The sequence below is a fragment of the Tamandua tetradactyla genome, chromosome 15 (genome assembly GCF_023851605.1).
Source record: "Tamandua tetradactyla isolate mTamTet1 chromosome 15, mTamTet1.pri, whole genome shotgun sequence".
Lineage (NCBI taxonomy): Eukaryota > Metazoa > Chordata > Mammalia > Pilosa > Myrmecophagidae > Tamandua > Tamandua tetradactyla.
In genome coordinates, this window is record NC_135341.1 from 80728651 (window position 1) to 80749462 (window position 20812).

At 38.1% G+C, this 20812-nt stretch overlaps 1 protein-coding gene across 2 annotated transcripts in view; it reads right to left on the reverse strand.

Moving 5' to 3' along the window:
* Window positions 1–20583, reverse strand: part of STAG1 (STAG1 cohesin complex component) — a 496328-nt gene extending 475745 nt beyond the window's left edge. Inside the window, exon 1 of one of the 2 annotated variants that reach the window (XM_077130200.1) lies at window positions 20333–20583. The gene's annotated coding sequence lies outside the window, so the exon portion shown is untranslated. The remainder of the gene's footprint in view (window positions 1–20332) is intronic. The other variant, XM_077130199.1, reaches the window with a different exon arrangement.
* Window positions 20584–20812: the final 229 nt, after the last annotated feature.

Genomic DNA, 20812 nt, shown 5'->3' on the forward strand with positions numbered 1-20812 from the left:
ACATTTTTGGAAAAAGTAATGTTTATTGGATAAACTAAGATTATTCATTTTGGTTGAATTTAACTACTACTTATTATCTAATATTTTGTCCAGTACTGTACTAGGCTGCTAAGAAGAACATAAGAGCAACATGTCTCTGTCCTGAAGACATATTCAGAGCACTTCTCACTCTTATTTTATTAAACCATGGTCTAAGGCACTATCACCTGTTGCCTAGACACTACAACAGCCTAACCTCTCTTTCCATTCTACCACCCCAACCTCCCAATTCAATACTCACACAACAGCTAGAACAGCGGGTCCGCAACTTTGGCACTATCTACATCTTGAGCTGATAATTCTTTGTTGTGGGGCTGTAAAATGTTTAGCAGCATCCCTGACTTCCACCAGCTTATGCCAGTAACAGCATACCACCCTATCCGACCCTGCCAAGTTACGAAAACCAAAAATAGCTGTAGACATTGCCAAATGCCCCATGGAAAGCAAAATCATCCCTGATTGAAACCACTGCGATATAAGGATATTTTCTAAACATTCCTCTGCTTAAAACTCTCCAATGGCTTTCTATTTCACTTATAATAAAACCCACACATCTAAGACTCCTTACTATCTCAATTATTATCCTTCATAATGAAGACTCTCTAACCCCAGGTGACACTACTATACTTTTCCAACATTATACTCCATCCAGTTATTAGGGTCTTCTCACATTTCCTAAAATATCACAAGCCATTTCTGCTATAAAGCTTTTGTCCTTACTCTTCCCTCTCTAGAAGCATTCTTGCTCAACTTAAATTTCACATCTTCAGAAATGATTTTCCTAGCCCTCCCTAATCTAAAGTATGTATCATTATTATCACCACAGAAACTCATTTATTTCCTTCACAGCACTAATCACACTATATTATTCCTGTCTCCCACATGAGGGCAAACACCTTATCCACTTTATTTTCCAGCACCTAGCTAAAATGAAATGGACAATCTTAGGTACTGATCTGGCATCAATGATACCCTCAGAACCATTCCTTGCTCATTCCCCACCTATATTTATGATGTCTCTTTGAAGCAGAGGGGAGGTGACAAGATGGGAGAGAGGGATTAACAAAGACTTCATCTGCAAAACATCATTTGCACCATCATGCGCTCTGAGGATAGTGTGCAGATTAACTGACATGTAAAGAAGCTAAAGAATTCTTCATAAATAGTTTGTATTTATGTAAACATATTTAAATGATGGCTATGTATATAAAACACTAAGCACAATGCCTAAAGACACCTAGGAAATGGCAGTTCTCTTGCCCCTTTTAATCTCACTCTCACCCTCACGTGCTAAGAATGGAATTCTGTACCTGAGAGATATTTTTCCCTCTACGGATCTCCAAAAATACACTATATTAGGTATAGTGTTGGTTATTTATTCATATAATGTTGACTAAGGAAAGCCAAGTATCTATTAACCAAAGACAATTCATCATAAAATGATTTCAGAATTACATTTCAATCAGTTCTAGTAAGTCAAATAGCCATATTATTATTCAATTTCTAAACCTAGCTTTAAATTAACATGGGGCAGAGGGGATCTAAACTACTATTATATCAGTGTTGATTATTAAAATACATACTACAGTTACAACAAATAGTACTTACAGGAAATAAAATAGTAAATTAAATCCATGATTAGAATCAAATAATAATAGAGGATGAAGTGTTATTTCAACTGTAACAAATCTGGGGGTAAAAATTAATTAGAACAAAATAATTTACTTTTAATTCTTTTTTCTCTACAAATAAAGTTTATTAAAAGAATTTTTTAAAAGGAGTATATGGAATAGGATAAATATATAGGTGAGGCCATCTCTAGTTAATACAATCTGCCATAGGAAGACAACCCTTAACTATCTACAATGTCTGAAAATCTCCTTTATTTTTTCCCTCACACTTAACTGATAGTTTGGCAGAACACAGAAATTTGAGATCCACTCATTCGCCCTCAGAATATCATAAGCAGTGTTTCGTCCTCAGGCATCACGAGAAGTTCAATGTTGGCCTGATGTTACTCCCTACGGTTGACCTATTTATCCTTTCTATTAACTCCTTCATTTTCTCCTTGGAATTCTAAAGTTCAGTAAAGTGCCCAGCCATGGGTTTTGTTCATCTGTCCCCACCTGGCTTTGAAATGGAAGATTTTAACTACAGGAAATTTATTCTAATTTGCTTTGACAATTTCCTTCTCTCCATCTGCTCTCTTCTCTCTTTCTCAGGGTCTTATTCTTTGACTGTGAGATCTCCTGGGATATGACATCAGACTGGTGGGCCAACAGCCCCAGTAATCTGTGAGAGGATGTAGGAAGTGCACAACCTCAGGCCTCACTCCAGGCCTACAGCACCAGAACTTCTACTTTAAAGAGATGCACAGGTATTTTGTCTGCACAGCAAAGCCTGGAAACACTGGATGGGTCTCTCATAATTTTCCTAATGTTACCTTTTTGCCTTTTGTGGTGTTGTTCGTGCTCCACATTCTGGTAGATTCCCAGTACTCCTCCCAAATTCTTTTTTTTTTCCAGCAACCACTGCATTGCAAGAGTATTTCATTCTCTTTCTTTTAATGTGACCCACTCTTGTTTACTAGATGCAATGTCTCCTTGAGTCTCTCTGAGGATATGAATTACACTGATCCTGGATTATGTGTTCCCAAGGTCAACTGTTTTAATAGCTAATCTGAATCTTTCTCTTCTAACTGCTGGGTTCCTTCACCTCTGGTTGCGGATTGAATCAAATTTCCCACAAAAGACATGCTCAGGGTCCAAGCTCAAGTTCTGTGGGCATGAACTCATTTGCAAACAGGCACCTTGGTCAAACTGAATGACAGTGAGCCTAAATCCCATATGGCTTGTAAGCAAGGAAAATTAGAGAAGAAGAAATCAGAGGAGACAGAAAGAGATCGTCATGTGACAAAAGGTTGATGGAAAGCCATCACCAGAATGCTATAGTCTTTGGAAAAAGTTTGGCCTGCTCATACCTCTGCTGTTGAACTTCCAGCTTTCCAAACCTCGAGACAATGAATTCCTATAGTTTAAGCCAACCACTGCGTGTATTTGTCCTAGGAGTTCTAGCAAACCAAGACACTGTCTAATCATCCTTAGCTGACTGCTCCTAGTTCAGAAAGAGGGGGCTGGGTTGGCTTGTCTGGGTGTCTCCAGTGCACTTTCTCTGCTGTTTGCCCACCAGTGTCTCCCTTCAAGGACAAGGATAGGATCCTCCTTAGGCTGAACAGTCCCCAAAAGCCGGGATGGCAGGATGTGGTGGGTACAGACACTGTCAAGTTTCCCTTTCAAGGAAGACCTTGCTCTCCAGCTGTGGGGAGCGGTCAGTAGGCAGCTCTGGCCATCAGCACTTCCAGGGTCTGCCTCAGCTGCAGAAGGAGGGGCACAGAGGAGTGGAGCCCCCATCATAAAATTCAGGCTCCTGACCCCTGGGAGCAACTACACAGAGAAAACCTCACTTCTCCCCACAGAGGAACTGAGACAACACTTGCTCCGGAGCCCCTGCCTCTACCAAGACTTGAGACAGGAGCTCTTAAATTCCTTTTAACATCCTTCTGTTTCTAAAAGTATTCTGTATATGCATTTGGGGGGATTGGGGAACGTGATAAGTGCTCCAAGAGGAAGTCTATTATAAAGGGAGCACAAGAAAGCCACACTGCCAAGCTCTGAATCTCACCTCTTCTAATTACACTGTGACCTTAGGAAAGTCACTTAATTTCTCTGTGCTCCATCTGTAAAATGAGGCTTAACAATAGTTTCTTTTTCATAGGGTTGTTGTAAGGAGTACATAAGTTAATACATGCAAAATGCTCAGAAGAGTGCCTGGCATATAAATTAGCTATTACTATATAATATTATGATATTTGCTGTTATTCTTTATTATTCTGCTTCTTTCCATCACTGTGGTTATTAACTACCAGATTGGATAGCACATATACAAAATATTTCCATCACTGCAGAAAGTCCTACTAGTCAGACCACAGGATAGAATACTTGATGAGATAATGCATGTTATCTTCTTTCCTAATTTTTAAGTAAGTGTCTACAATAAAGCACTCTAAGCTTAAATATTTTATTAATAATTTTGACATGTAATGAAGGCTTAATATTTAGGATTCTGTCCTATTTAACTAGCGAAATAAAAGGTGGGAGGGGCATATGAAAAGGCAAAAGAGACAATCCCTTCTATAAGGATTTCTCTTCTGAGGGATAACCAAACAAATGGATTTTTTTATACCTTGTCTACCTTACATCAAGCTATCCAGTAAACTCTCTCAGTTAATGGTACCATGTTCACAAACAAATGAACTATATTCAAATACAATTATCAATATATTAAAAAACAGTTGTGATATAATAATATAAGTTCTTCTGTAACAGTAAAAAATATTATCTACAAGTAGATCCTAATAACTAGCCTAATTTTGAAATACCATTAAGGAAAATTGATATTCTGAGATATCTACAACATCTGAAATAAAATATGAAAATATTTCTGACTTCTATTGGTGACAAAGTCACAGGTACTGCTTGTACACTGTCAATTGTAGCCTACATTCATAACTGAAGAAAATGCTAAATTTCAGTTAAAGGCTAGTGAAATATAAGTATGTGATTATTTCCCCATCCAAGTTCATGAACCCCAGATTTCGGGGGCAGGGGGCAATACCTTGCTTAACCTGGACTCAAATCCACAACTACCTAGCATTGCAACATTAGAAAAATGTACTTAACTTCTCTGTACCTCACCTGTGAAATGGGACTAATACTACATGACTGCTGTTATTTAATTATTATCATACATGTAAGTGACTTGACATAGTACCTGACACATTCTCAATAAATGCATACATTATTAGAGTCAGTTACAAAGTCTTATCAATTCCATAATAATTCAGTATACCCTCACTGTGCATAATCAGTTTAAGGTGAATCGCAACCTCTGGTACATTTTTAAAGTTTCTAGGTGATTCTAATGTGCCAGTCACTGGCCTAAGGACAGAATTCAAACTCCGGTTTGGCACAACAGGCATTCTAGACACTATATTTTAGTCATTCCTCCGTAAGTACCCCATGTTCCAACCATACGCAACTAACACTTTCTAAAGTAGTGCCTACAGTAGTGATGCTCAAATGTTAGCCAGCATCAGAATCACCTGAATGATATGTTAAAACACAGATTGCTGGTCTCCACTCCCAAATTACTGATTCAGTAGGCCTGTGATGGGGTCCAAGAACCTGCAATTCTAACAACCTGCAATTCTAAAAAGTTCCCAGGTAATCTGATCCTGCTGGTCTACAGACCACACTTTGAGAACCACTGGGCTACACTAGGTCACAACCCTATTCCTTTGCACATGCCGTTTCTTTACCTGGACTTACCCTCCCCATCTTCTTGCACCAACTCTCATCTGGCTTTCACTTCTCTTTGAACACTCACATAAATCACCTCTTTCAGGAAGCATTTCTTCACTTCAACAAACGATTAAAGGCATTTATTATCTACAGTAAAACTTGACTACAAAAAAACCACACTTCAGAATGTTCTTAATATTACAAAAGCACACAGGGTAGGTATGTACTACCATAATGTGTTCTTTTGTGAAACTAAAAAATAATAACAAAAAAGACTCCTTTGGGCAGAAAATTAGAAAAAGGTGGGAAAACCAAATGGACGCATTTCATCAAGGCTGAATTTCAGCCCCTAACTGCCCTCTTGGCCAGGCACCTTTATGCAGGGCACCAATTCCATAACTATTTGTGGCAGCCCTGGAAATGGTGTACCTCTAAAACAAAGGTAGAGCACTTAGCCCAACCCTGAATGGGAGGTTAAGTAGGTAGGGAGGAAGGAAGGGCAATCAGGATATTGAAAAAGGCTTTGCCGGGAAGATGCAACCTATGCCTCATGCTTTCTCTGCACTTCAAGAAGGTGAGAACTGTGCTTTAAGGTCTTTATACGCACAATGTATGGCTCATTGCAGATATTCAATAAATGTCAGATGTATGAATCATTACGAATAAAAATTATACAGAAACATTTCCTAACCTATCTATTTTTCACCAAATAAAAAAACCACACACACACATACACCAGGCACCAAAATCTGCAAATGCTATCTAAACATCAACATTGTATTTGGTCTATATACTTACCAGCCAGGGGAATGCATTGCTTACTCTAAAAGCCAGTTGGAAGGAATGGAGGCAAAAAAAGCCTGCTGACATTACATTCAGGACTTTCAAAACCAAAAACTTTCAAATAAAAAAATATGCACTACCTGATCAGTGTTGATTTCATGATTACCTCAACAGTGACTAAAAAACTGATAGGAAACTTGGAAACCAGCTAGCTGGTCCAACAAATTAATTTCACAGATGAAGAAATTAAGGCCCAGAAAAGTAATTTCTCAAAGACAAACAGCTAATCAGTGGTAAAGCTGCAATTAAAACTCTGGTCACTGATCCTAAACTAGTTTCTCTCCCCTGTAACTTACTTCCTTTATATTTATAAAACTAAATTTTAAACATCCATCCTGGGCGGGCCACGGTGGCTCAGTAGGCAAGAATGCTCGCCTGCCATGCCAGAGGACCCGGGTTCGATTCCCCATGCCTGCCCACGTAAAAAAATAAAATAAAAATAAATAAACATCCATCCTTTAAGAAAAAAAAAAACCATTGTTAACCAGGATTCTGTATGCTGTACCTATTTTTACAGGAGGAAAAAGCGATCATCTATCATCTTATTTTGTCTAAGAACTTACTCAAAGAGGTACCTTCCCAGATATGTTTACTGTTGGTTTAGCTTCATTCCTACTACCTTTATTTACAGAAGTACACATGCAAAACTAAGATTTTAAATAATAATCCTTATAGGGTCACCAAAATTTCTTAATTAACAGGGAAGCATTCCAATGTTTTTCCCGGATGTGGTATTTTCCAAAAACAGGAAAAGAGCCTAATTTTTAAAATATGCTTAACAATAAGCAGAAAATTATGGCTTTAACCCTCATGAATACCTCATCCTTTGACCACTGTCATTCTGCAGCTGTATGTGTTGATGAGAACCAATTAATTAAAAATTTTGGTACTGGAGAGTTACCTCACCATTTACCTAGATTAACTTCACTCACCTTTGGGTCTGTATACAATGCTATAATATAGTCTGATTTTTAAGAGCTGAATTTTTAACCCCTACAGCAACCCATGGGAGACGTATGCTATGCTAGTTTTGAAGCTGTTATGAACCCCAGAAATGTCATGCTCTTTTAATCAAATCTTGTGGGTGCTGACTTATTGTGGGTGGAATTTTTTATTAGATTATTTAATGGAGATGGGACCTGCCCATTCAAGGTATGTCTTAATTAGTAGGCTGGAGTCCTTAAAAGAGCTCACAGAGAGAGAGAGAACTCAAAGTGGACACCAAGAGCAAAGAGATGAAACCAAGACACAGACATATAGAGATGAAGAAAGGAAACGCCCTAGCATATGCCAGAAGGACCCACAGGAGCTGAAAGAGCCATTTGAAACTAGAAGCCTGGAGAGCAGACCAGGAGATGGTGCCATGTGCTTTCCCATGTGATAGAGAAACCCCGGACATAATCGGCCTTTCCTGAGTGAAGGTATCCTCTTGTTGATGCCAAAATTTGGACATTTCCATGGCCTTAGAACTGTATATTTGAAATCTAAAAAATATCTTTTGTAAAAGTCAATCCATTTCTGGTATATTGCATTATGGTAGCTTAGCAAACTGAAACACATGCTTTAAAGAACTTGCCCAAGTTTACATAGTTAAGAAGAGATCAAGTTAGAATTTGACACAAACAGTATGAATTTGGTACCAAGTACTCTTTTGGACAATGGACGGTGGCCTTCTTGGTCATTTAGTTCAACGACAGCGCTTCCTTCATCTGAGAACCTATCAACTTCTCACCTATTACTAGTACTAGACAGTATATGTAAGGTATTTTCTTCCCAAAAGTTCATTTAGGCAGTAACAATAAAAGAGAAGATAGCTTAACATATTCTTTAGCTTTTACATCTTGCATTATGTCATAATTTCTACACATTTGCTAATTTGTAATTGGAGAAAACCTACTTCTCAATGCCTCAAATGGCAAGATTATAACATGATATAATCAGGGACAACTTAGCTTTAGGATAAAAGAGAGAGACAGGTACTTCAAAGGAGAAAACCAGGTCATGTTCATGCTTGACATGTATAGAAGCTGTTTTTAATCTGACTCTATAAAACTGAGGAGACAACCTGTGGTATCTCAAACTTCAATCTAAGCCTTTAAACCAACTCAATAACTACAAAAAGAAAGCTTGCCAGAGAGCCAAAAAACAGTATAGCAATACTTAATTGTATTATCTTTATTAGGAAATGAAAGGACTGCTGAAAAACTCTTCTGACTCATATCTGTCACTCCCTGACATATAAAAACAACCTATTTATTATTTGAGGAGATCAAAAAGGTTCTCTCTTCTTACCTTTGCACTTCATGCTTCCAAAGAACCCTGAATCTAATCCCTCCACAACATTTCATGTGTTATCCCTGTTAGTTTCTTTGTTTTGTTACCTGGGGTATTTTTGTTAAGTTTGCTTGCATTGTTTTTATAATCTCTCCCAACAGAATAGAAGCTGTTATTTAAAAGCAGAACATATATGTTTATCACCTTTGTAAACCCACAGCGAGACATGGAATAGACACTCAAATATTTTTTTGAAAGAATCTGAACTGTATTCCCATGATAGAGATCGGACAACTGAAGCCTACAGAAATTAAATGTCCTACTGAAGATCATAACTATCATATGCTGGAATAGGGAAGAAAACCAAATCTCAGTAAAATAAACTTCAAAACGCAAAGGATTTCAACATCCACAAGTGATGCTGAGAGGAAAACAGTCTTTCAAGCGATTTAGAGTCTAGGTTCTGAAACTAAGCCCAGCTTCAAATCTTGGCTCCATCACTAATTAGTTGTGCAGCGTTGACACAACTGGCTACACCATTACATAAGAAATAAACCCATACCTTATGAACACCACCACTTATCACACCTTATGATGCCAACAGGTGATACACAGTGTGACAAATGTTGGCTGAAGTCATAAGGAAAGATTTCACACAGATACTACAATTTGCATATTTGTTTTGTGTTTTCCTCTCTTTACGAGCTATATCAATTAAATAGTTTAATACATAAAACCTAGATGTAGAGTTTGAAGGATTATAAAGCAAACACACACATTACTACCAAGGTTAAGAAACAGAGTAGTCCACTGTTGGACTCACCAATGGCCATGGTGAGCCCAAACCCACATGCCTCTGCACTTTCCTCCTGTTCTCAATTCATTTAAGAAAATTCAATTTAAAAAAATTAATAAAAATAACTCCATTCAAATCTGCCTGATACAGCTCCAAAAGAAAAAAGAAAAGAAAGAAAGAAACAGAACAGTCCAAAAGTTTCTCCACCATCTACCCATTCCTAATCACAAATTTGGGAAATTTATTTGACTTCTATATGCCTTCGTTCCTTACCTATAAAACAGGAGTAATAACAGCATAATACCTACTTTAATAGAATAATTGTAAATGATCACGAAGCGTTTCCTTACACACACACACATACACATCAGAGCAAAGACCAGAGGAAAGAAAGGACAGAAGTATATAATCCAGTTTGGTGAAGTATATAATCCAGTTTCGTGAGAGCACAGATACCCTAAAGAAGGATAGCACAGACATATAGCTCGAGAGCTAAATTGGGGCCATGCAGGAGATTACAGATCATAGGTTATAGAAGAAAAAATTAAGAAGCACATATACAGGGAAATGAGAAAATTCATTTGGCAGTTTAAGGAGATATTTCTCCATGGGTCGCTCACATTTCTACACGTCTTGAGAACAGAGGCACTAGTTGCCTTTGTTCTGAACTATCTTTTCAAGGTTGTTCGTACAATGAATACTTTTGAAAAACAGGGAAAGTGTCTCCCTCTGGAGCAAAGGACAAGTATACGTAGCACCTACTGCAAAAGATTCAAGACCCCTAGATTTGGAATTCCTCTCCTAAAATGCAACCCATCACCTAGACCTCATCATATTGTCCTGTGCCAACTGGAGCTCATAAAATTGATGCAAACTCTCATACTATAGCTACTATTATTGTTGTAAGATATTTTTCTTCATCCCTGACAGAGGGATCACATGGCTTCTACCATCATCTGTTAGACTGTGGCAGGTTAGCTTGTTAGTTCACAAGTAGCGTAAAATCTCAAACCCATCAACTCTTTTTTTTCTTCTTGAATTTTATTTTTTAATTTGTTAAAAAATATAACAAAAGCAAACATTCTTAACTTTTGATCATTCTGTTCTACATATATAATCAGTAATTCACACTATCATATAGTTGCATTTTCATCATCATGATCATTTCTTAGAATATTTGCATCAATTCAGAAAAAGAAATAAAAAGACAACAGAAAAATATTCATACATACCATACTCTTTACCCCTCCCTTTCACTGATCACTAGTATTTCAATCCAAATTTATTTTAACATTTGTTCCCCCTATTTATTTTTATTCCATATGTTTTACTCATCTGTTGATAAGGTAGATAAAAGGAGCATCAGACACAAGGTTTCCACAATCACATAGTCACACTGTGAAAGCTGTATCATTGCACAATCATCTTCAAGAAACATGGCTACTGGAACACAGCTCTACATTTTCAGGCAGTTCCCTCCAGCCTCTCCATTACATCTTGACTAACAAGGTGATACCTATTTAATGTGTACAAATAACCTCCAGGATAACCTCTCAACTCTGTCAAACCCACCAACTCTTGACATAATCAATGTTTATTCAGAAATGAAACACAGATTCCACTTTCATATTATCAAAAGGGACAAAAAAGCAAGGTTCAACTATATGTTGCTTTAAAGACGTATAAATTAAATATAATGAAAATAAGTTTTAAGTAAATAGATGGAAAAAAGAATACTATGGAAAAAGTAAGCTTGAGAAGGCCAGAGTGGCTATATTAATATTAGATAAAATATACTTCAAGACAAAGAATATTAGCAGAGACGGAGATATTTCATAATAAAAGAGAGTTCATCAAAAAGACATAATAATCATAAACAGTATGTATGCACCTAATAACATCTTCAAATTGCATGAGACAGAAACTGTCAGAATTAAAAGAGAAAAACAATTTCACAATCATAGTGAAAGATTTTAACTTCCCACTGCACAACTGATAAAACAGATACCTCCCCCCAAAAACCATAAAGACATAGATGATCTGAAAAATACTATCAATCACCATAAATCTGATTCATATTTACAGAATATTATTCTCAATAATTGCAGCATACATATTCTTTTCAGTATGAGAGGCATATTCACCAAAACAAACACATCTTAAAAGGATTAAAATCATGAACCATAAGCTCTGTAAACTCAAAATGGTATTATGCTGGGAATCAGTAATAGTAATTTATAGAATAGCCTGAATATTTGAAAATTAAACAACACACTTTTTAAAAATTCCCCGGTCAAAGACGAAATCACAAAACAAATTACAAACTATCTCAAACTGAATAATAATGAAAATATAGCAAATCAAAATCTATGGATGCAGGAATGCTTTGAAAGGAAATCTATAGCTTTCAATACTTATAGAGAGAACAAGAAAGATTTTAAATCACTGAAAGAGGCTAGAAAAGGAAAAGCAAAGTGTGAAAAAAGGAAAACATAAAGAGCAGAAATCTTTAAAATAAAGACAAAACATGGAAAACATTAGCAAAGCCAAAAGTTGCTTATTTGGAAAGGTCAACAAAATCGATAAACCACTAGTCAGAATGATCAAGAGAAAGAGGAACACTTTAACAATACCAGGAATTATAGAGACGGTATCACTACAGCTCCTACAGACATTAGCAGGCTAACAAAGGAATCTTAAAAACAATTTTATGCCAAAAAATTAGATGAAATGGACAAATTTCTTGAAAATTACCATTTAAAAAAACTGACACAAGATGAAACAGAAAATCTAAATAGCTCTATAACAAATTTGAATGTTATAAAAAAATCTTTCCACAAAGAAAATTTCAGGCCCAGATGATATGACTAGTAAATTCTAGAAAACATGGAAGGGTGTTTCCCCAACTCATTTTATGAGTACCATAATCCTAATACAAAACAAAACTATAAAACTAACATCCCTCATGAAGGAATATGCCAATATCCCTAAAAATATCAGTAACATACAAAAATGATAATACACTTGATCAAATAGGGTTATTCCAGGAATCAAGATTGTCTCAACTTTTGAAAACCAACATTTTTTTTTTTAACCATTCATTCCACCAGTGAAGGGCACTTTAAAGCTTCTAAATTTTGGCTACTTCAAACAAGGATTTTATGAACAATTATGTATACATATCCTTGTACACCAGTACAAGAATTTCTCTGGTCAAGAACATAAAGACAGGAATAAAACTGCTAAGTTTAAGGTAAATGCATCTTCAACTTACTAGAGAGGAACAAACTCTTTTCCAAAAAGACTATCAATTTGCACTCTCACCTTCTGATAAGTTCTTTACCTTCTCATCAACATTTGGTACTATCATATTTTTTAATGTTTGCCAATCTGATGAGACTTTGGGTTCTTCTTGTGGTTCTACTTTGCACTTTCCTGATTACCAATAAGATTATAATTCAGTGCTTTCCCAACTGTGAATTGCTGTAAGTCATGATATTACTCAGTTGAATCACAATCAACATTCTTAAGAAAATAAAGATCAGACATAAAGGATAGTTTTATAAAATGTTTATTCCCATTGCGTATGTATGCACATGTGACACAATGTAAAATGTTTTTGTTTAGCTTCTAGCAAATGTTAAAACCAATGCTACAGCTGCTAAACTACAGCAAAACTAAAGAAATCTGGGTAACTAACTACTGCATCATTTAGGCCCATAGCACAAATAAATATAGTTTATAAAGTAGATACTGACATTTCCAAGTACTGACTAGCAAGAATAAACAATGAGAAAAAGAGGTAAAAAAAAAATCTAAGGTAAGTAGTATGGGGTATAGAATGTGAAAAAAAGAGTTTATAAACCTAACTGGTCTAACTATGACCTACTTAGAGCTCACTTCAAAGGAATTACATTTTGTATTAAGAGAAAGTTTCTCAAGCAGCACTAAAAGTCAGTAAACTGGGATCCTGGCCTCTCAACGACCAAAGTGGCAGAAAACTGACCCCTCCCTTCTCTGTAGACAACCCTGTTTCCTACTTCAAAAATCACCTCATGCTAGGGGCTTAAGCAAAGTCAACCTTCCAGGTCTCTGCTTCCTGTCATTTTTCCTCTAAAAAGTATCACAGTGCCAAAGGAAGAGATGTTTATTTGTTGCAAAATTTATATTTTCTGTAGCCGCTGTGTAATTTAACTTGAATGGTCAGCTTATTCAAACACCATAATTACAGGGGAGCTTGAATAGGGAATGAGACCTTGTCGGGTTTGTACAGGTTATCATGATACCCCGATACATCCCAGAGTAATCTGGGCAGAAGATAAAAATGTATTTGCAAAGTTCCCTTGAGGAACTAGGGAAAGAGGTGGAAATATTACACTTACCCACATGGGGAAGACCTAATAGTCTCACAAGCATTGGGGATTACCAATTTAATATGCCAAGCCCTCAATCTTGGGGTTCACCCATATGAAACTTATTCCTGCAAAGGAGAAGCTAAGACTACTTACAACGATGCCTAAGAGTCACCCCCAGAGAACCCCTTTTGTTGCTCAGAGGTGGCCTCTCTCTCTCTAAGCCAACTTCACAGGTTAACTCACTGCCCTCCCCACTACATGGGACATGACTCCCAAGGGTGTAAATCTCCTTGGCACCAGGGACGACCCTGGCCTTGCCATCATGGAATCAAAAAGACCAAAAAGGGGAAAAGAGAAATGAGAAAATAAAATTTCAGTGGTTAAGAGATTTCAAATAGAGCAGAGAGGTCATTCTGAAGGTTATTCTTGTGCATTATATAGATACCCCTTTTCAGTTTATAGTTCATAGGAGTGGCTAGATGGAAATGCCTAAAACTGCTGAACTGTGTTCCAGCCGTCTTGATTCTTGAAGATGAATGTAAAACCAGATGACTTTAATGGTACGATCGTGTAATTGTGAAAACCTTTATCCAGTGTATGAACAGATGACTAAGAAAACAAAGACAAAAAATAAACAAACAATAGGGTTGGGTGGGAGTATGGGATGTTTTGGGTGTTCTTTTTCACTTTTATTTTTATTTTTATAGGGTAATGAAAATATTCAAAAATTGATTACAGTGACGAATGCACAACTATATGATGACATGTTAACCACTGAATATTTCAGATGATTATATGGTATGTGAATATATCTTAATTAAATAGCATTAAGAAAAAAAAGACTTCAACATCAACTCTTACTGGTGTTTCCAGCCTGCCCTGTGAGTTCTGAACTTACTAGCCCCCACAACTTCATGAGGCAATTTCTTAAAATAAATCTCTTGATACATTTTTTTTAAGTGTCACAGTGGAAAGAATCCTCTAAATTACTGTCACATTTTTATTCAAATGAGATTTACTCAGCCTCCACTAAATACCACCACTCAGAGAAATTAAGGTATACTCTCCCTAACAATTTTAACTCTTGATTGTATCATGTAATACCTGATATCCTTAGCTAAAACTGTCCTAATTGCCTCCTCTTGAAAATATTTTGCTTTTTGGACCGCTAAGCCATCCCACATACTATGACCAAACATCTGCTACCTACTTTGTTTTTAACATTCCCTACTCTGACATTTTCAACGAAGTATCCTTTTCATAAGAATTCACTCCCCAAAAGCTGTGGGTCAATCACACCACAGCAACTGGAATTATGGGGCTGTGAGTATGAAATACACTCACTCCACTTAGCCAGAGTATGATCTTTTAGGCACTTAAACACATTAACTTCTCTTATATTCAACCTCATCTCTAAAATGGGTAAAACCAAAGGCATCAAGGAATGGTAAGAAAGGTTATAATCTCTTCTTTCCCACTGCACTTCTTTTTACTGTTATTTTTCCACAGTGCAATTAAATGCTTTCACAGAAGAAAGCACTATAAAAATCCCTCTAATTTAAGAAACTGAGATACAAGGAAATAAAGAAAAAGTGTGAGAAAGTGAGAATAAACTTATCAAGTGGGGTTATTGTTCTGTCTACAACTTCTCCTTGTATGTCCAGATTCTAAAGATACAGAACACAACATACCAATATTTATGGGATGTAACTAAAGCAATGCTTATAGGAAAATTTACAGATTCAAAGGCCTACATTAAGAAAGAAGATCTCAAATCAATAAACATCCACCTTAAGACACTGAAAAAGAACAAGTTAAACCTTAAGCAAGCAGAAGGAAGGAAATAATAAAGATTAGAGCAGAAATCAATTAAATAGTTTTTCCATGAAGATTGTTTTTTAAATTTTTATTTAATAAAATTCATCAAAAATTTTCTTTAATCATGTCTCAATTTTGAGATGCAGAGAAACCTTCCATATATTAATCATAGTCTTTTACCTTACCACCAGCAGTAGTGAGAACTGCAATGCTCCACAAATCTCATCTTACCATTTAGATGTTCTTTTTGGTATGAGATGCCATTAGAATATACAAATTTAATTTACATTTTTATGAGTCCTAAAAAGTTTATTAGCTTTCCATATCTGCTATTTGGTTAACTGTGTGAGGTACATATTCAAAGATTTTGCAGATGTTTTTATTGGGAAGACTTTTTATAAATTATTGATTTATAGGAATTTATTATATATTGCATATATGCATTAATTGTTGAACATTTATATTACAAGCTTCTTATCAAATTGTGTTGTCTTTTCACTCTCTTAATAATGCCTATTGATGAATAGAAATGATTGAAATTAAAATAATTCATTTTTCCCAGAGTTATAAATCTCCCTGGCAACATGGGTCATGAGTCCCAGGGATGAGCCTGGCCCTGGTATTATGGAATTGAGAAAATCTTCTTGACCAAAAGAGTTAGAAGAAAGTTTCAGTGGCTAAGATATTTCAAAGAGTGTTGAAAGGTCATTCTGGAGGTTATCCTTATGAATTACACAGACATTCCTTTTTAGTTTTTAGTGTATTAGAATAGCTAGAAGGAAATACCTGAAACTGTTGAACTGTAATCCACTACTCTTGATTGTTAATGTTTGTATAACTCCATAGCTTTTATGGTGTGACTGTGTCATTGTGGAAACCCTGTTACTGACATGCCCTTCATCCAGTGTATGGGCAGATGAGTAAGAAAACAAGACAAACAATTAAATAAGTGGTGTAGGGTGTGTTGGGTGTTCTTTTTACTTATTTATTTTCTGAAGTAATGAAAATGTTGTTCTAAAACTGACTATACAACTATATGATGAAACTGTGAGCCACTGACTGTACTCTACGGATGATTATATAATATGTAACTATATCTCAATAAAACCTGTATAAGTAAAAAATTTTAAAAAAACAACCAAGAAATCAATGAAATAGAGAATAAAAAAACAACAGGGAAAAATCAATGAAACCAAAAGTTGATTCTCGGAAAGGGTCAACAAAATTAACAGTTTAGCTAGATTAACCAAGGAAAAAAAGAGAAGTATCAAATTACTAGAACTGGAAATGGAAGAGGGGACATTACTACTGATCTTACAAAAATAAAATGGATTTTAAAAGAATACTATTAACAATTGTATGCCAATAAATTAGATAGCTTTGATGAAATGGACAAATTCCTAGAAAGCTACAACTACAGAACCTGACACAAGACAACAATCTGAATAGATAAGAATCTGCAATCAGAAAACTACCCTCAAAGAAGAGCCCAGACAAATACGGCTTCATCACTGAATTCTACCAAACATTCAATGAAAAATTACACCAATTCTTCACAAACTCTTGCAAAAAAAGAAGAGCTAATTTTTCCCAACTCATTCTATGAGGCGAGTATTACCCTGATACCAAAATCAAAGACATTACAAGCAAACTACAGACTAATATCTTTTACGACTATGGACACAAACATACTCAACAAAACACTATCAAACGGAATCCACCAACATATTATACATACATAGTGACAAAGTAGGATTTATTCCACGGACGCAAGATTCATTTAACCTCCAAAAATCATTTTTAATGTAATACATCATTCCAATAGAATAAAATGCAAAAAGCACACAATCATCTCGATAGACGCAGAAAAAGCATTTCGCAAAATCTAACACCTCATTCTGATTTAAAAAAAAAAACACTCAACAAACTAGGAAAAGGGAACTTCCTCAACCTGATAAAGGGCATCTGCAAAACAAGTCCTCAGCTTAGCATCCCATTTACTAAAAAATATTGATGCTTTCCCCCTAAGATGAGGAAAAGGATAAAGATACTCACTTTTGCCACTTATATCAACAATGTACTGGAGGTTCTAGCAAAGGCAATAAAACAATAAAAAATAAATAAAAGGCATCCAGACTGAGAGGGAAGTAAAATTACATCTGCTCACAGATGACATGATCCTATACATAGATTCTAAAGAGACAAATGTGAAGATACTTCTTTCCCCTTGGCAGGCAGAATTCTAGGGGCCCCCAATGACCCACAACCTTGTATAATCTCCTCCCCTTGAGTACAGGAGAAAAAACCTGTGGATATAATGGGATATCAATCCCATGATTAAGTTCTATGCAAAGGGGATTTTTGTCTATGTAATTAAGGTGCCTAATCAGTTGAGTTAATCAAAAGGGAGAATACCCTACCTGAGCCTGATCTAATAAGTTGAGTTCTTAAATATAGGGTCTGAAAAGGTCTAGTGGTCAGAGACAAAGGCCTGAATGAAAGCAAACAGCTATGTTGTGACCTGTCTATGAAGTCAATGGCAAGGAACAATGGGGTGAGAGCAGTCATTGGCCAACAACTAGCAAGAAGACCAGGATCTCAGTCATATACCCAGAAGCAGTCAACTTGGAAAAGAAACCCAAGCCTCATAACAACTGTAGTCACAGCTGATACCTTGATTTCAGTCTGGTGAGATCCTAAACAGAGAACCCAACTACCCTATATCCAGATTTCTGACCTACAGGAATTGTGAGATGAGTGCTGTTTGTTATACATCAACATAAAACTAATACAATCTTATCAATAAGGCATAGGACAAGACCGCAAAGAAAAAAAGGGGGAAATGGGCATGTATCTTGTTCCTCAGAGTACATTATAATTTTTCACAGCACTGAGATTAAAACATATAGACAAAGACTACAACTTAAAATTTATGCAAAGTTTAAGCAATTACAACCACCAAATAATGAAATTACTACCATTTTAGAGATGATGAAAGTAAGGTAGAGTGACATCCAGAAAATCACAGACCTAGGGAATGTTCAAAGAAACCCCAGTCTGGGGCTCTCTATCCCCTTCAGCACAGCTGCCGTAAGCTTTAAGAGAACAATTCCAATTACGAGGAATTGTATTCTTCAATTCAAAAGAGGCAATCCTAATAACAAGCATCACAATTTTCCATATTTCACATCTCTGTAAATATCACTTAACTTTGCCAGAACATCAAAATTAAGGTGGATACTGAGAAAATTTCCACTCAAAAGTAGTTTAATTATAAAAATCATCATTGGTGATCATTCTATCATATTCAAAACCACTTGAATAAATTTACCTTAATTAAAGTACACTTTGAAAATATAAAGAAAAAAAATCAGCAAAACACCTGTAGGTTTTCTAGAACTTTATTCAGGTAACAAGCAACTTGTGTTCTATTCTTAAAAATCAAAAGCAAGTAAATAACCTTTCCAGCCCCATCAGTGTTTCCCCTTGCGCAAATTTTTTTAGTCTGAATTCTTCATACTTCACAAATATGAGTACGTGATACATCATACAATAAGCAAGTCATTTTTATTTTCACTGTTCCGTATATTTACAAAAGTGCTACATCGGAATTTTCAATTTTTCTTTTAAAAAAACATGGAAAACCAAACGGTGGAGTCACATTCAAATTCTAAATAAGTTACAAATAACATTTTTCTGTCCAATTCAGATATTTCACAAATTACATTTGCTAAAAAGATGCAAAATATACTCCTTTCTAGCCACAACGAAGAAAAGGAGTAAGTTATTTTCATCACCTAACTTTAACAGCAAATAATTCGCTATCACCACAGATAAATGGCATTGTTTTGAGTCTACAAGTTTGCAAAACCATCTCATAATTTTTAAGCAGGAGCACGACTCCGTGCAATAGTGACCAGAATCAATAACATTTCAAATGTGGGTAGATGGGCGACGTGACAATCCTAATACCTGCAAATTTCTCAGACCCTAAAGCACTCAAGAAGCGCCCAGTTCAGACCTTCCAATCGAGGTCCAGGTCGAACTCCAGGCATTCTAGTTTCCCAGTTAGTCACCCTGCCCCCACCCCGAGAAAGGAGGGAAAACAACTTTTATTGGCCTCTTCTCCCGAGGAACAGGCAAACTAGCGGGGCAGCGCTCGCACCTGGACGTGTTTCACAAGCGGGCCTGCGTCGAGGGCGGGAAGGGCAGATGGCTGGAAAGGCGGGTTTCGACGCCCGCTCTTCCCCAATCGCCTACCCTCGTGCCCCACCCCACGAAGAAGCGGCCAGGCCGGCTACCATGCCGAACGACCCCCAGTCCCTCAGCGGAGGCGAGCTCGTGATCATGTGACGCCGCCACCGCTAAAACACCGCAGAAACGCAGGCTGGCGAGCAGCGGAGGGCGCCCGCACCAGCCCACCTCGACCCGGCCCGGCCGGGCGCGAGCTAGTCCCGAGAGCCCGGGTGGGGGGCGGGGGTGCAGAGGGCGGGCTTGGCGGCGGGCCCGAGCGCGCCACAAAGGCTTCCGCGCCCGTCGCCGTAATGCCACGGCGGGCGGGGGCACGATTTTCGGGGCCCGCGAGAGGGGAGGAGAGCGACGACGAAGCCTGGGTGCCCGCCGCGCCCACAGCCGCCCCTCCATTCCCGGCGCCCGGACGGCCCGCGGCCGCCGCGCCCCGTACAGGCCCGCACGGCCTCCCTCCCCCGCGCGGGGCCCGCCCGCTCCCCGCTCGCGCTCTCTCGCTCTCGCCCGGCCTCCATCTTGAATCGGCGCTTCCAGCCCCCGCGCCGCTGCCGCCGCATTCCCCCTCTTTCCCGCCCCCCGCCGCCGCCACCCGCGCTCACCTCAGCTGCCCATCCGGGCGCCGCCGGCCGACGACCCAGTTTCCCCCCAAAAGTCTCCGGTGTGTTATTCCCGATGTGGGGGGGTTCTTACGGGGTGGTCGCCGGGGGTTCAGGAGCGGGGGCCGCGCCTTCAGCGGAGCTGCAATCCTAACCCGCCATCTGGTGGCATTTTCCACACGCCAATGGCGCCGCTGCAGACTTGGGTCCGGACCGCCCTCTGCTGGCGGCGGTGCTTACTACCTCGCTCACGGGACGGGCCTGCCCGGAAAGGGGAGGGGGCTGAAGCGCGAGCTGGGGCCGCGGCGGGGGCGCGCGCAAACGCTTTCCTGTTGGGGTGCGCGCACGCGCACTAGCGGGGCGGGAAACGTGGCCCGTGCGTGGGGTCCGCCCCCACAGGGAGCGCTCCCCCAGCTCAACCAATCGCGGTCGGCGCATACCTCGCCGTGCGGACGCTGGGGAGGGTTTGTGGGCCCCGGAGGC